Source organism: Eleutherodactylus coqui, unplaced genomic scaffold, assembly GCF_035609145.1.
Source record: "Eleutherodactylus coqui strain aEleCoq1 unplaced genomic scaffold, aEleCoq1.hap1 HAP1_SCAFFOLD_145, whole genome shotgun sequence".
Taxonomy (NCBI): domain Eukaryota; kingdom Metazoa; phylum Chordata; class Amphibia; order Anura; family Eleutherodactylidae; genus Eleutherodactylus; species Eleutherodactylus coqui.
Genome location: NW_027102200.1, coordinates 325,001 through 325,758, shown reverse-complemented (window position 1 = coordinate 325,758; position 758 = coordinate 325,001).

Genomic DNA, 758 nt, shown 5'->3' with positions numbered 1-758 from the left:
GTCCCCCCCGCACTCCGCCTGCGCAGGCCGCGGGGCCAGCAGGCTGGCCGGCTTGCCCGCCCGGGTGACCCCCCTCCGAGACGCCGGGCGGAGGCCTTCCCACGCGAGAGAGTGGGTCGACGTGAGAGCCGACGCGGCCAGGGGACCCTCGCCGCGCCCCTGTCCGGGGCAGGACCTCAAGGGCCGAGCACCCCTACCGAGCCCCGGACGAACTCCGGCGAGCAGGTCCACACGCCGGCGTACGGCCCTCGGCGACGGGGAAGGGACGCGCGGGCGCCCCTCCCGTCCCCCGAGCCAGAGTCCCGCCCTTGGCCCCCTCCGCGGGGTCACAAGGACGGGCGACCCCCTTCGGTCTACCCTCCCGCCGGGAGGTTGGCTTCGCGCAGACGGTCCGAGGCGGAAGAAGGCGAGCGACCCTGCCGCCGCGACACCTCGCGGAGCCCCCTGCGGGGGGAGCACTCCGGGGGACGCGTGGCTCAGGGATGCAGCCCTTTCCCAGGCACCGTGCGATGGCGTCGGGGGTCGACGCCGAGCGACAACGACCCGAGCTCTCCCGCCTCAGGGCGGCCGAGAGCGCGGCGCGGCCCCCTTTGTTTCGCGTGACGGTTTTCCCGAGCGCGAAGGACCCCCGCCTGTCCCCTCGGGCTTCGGCCGAGGCGGGCGGTCCGGAGCGGCGCGGGGATAGGGGACGGCGGCCCGCGGACGGACGCGTCTTTCCCGGAGAGCGAGACGGTGTGTGGGGGGGTGTTGCACCCCCG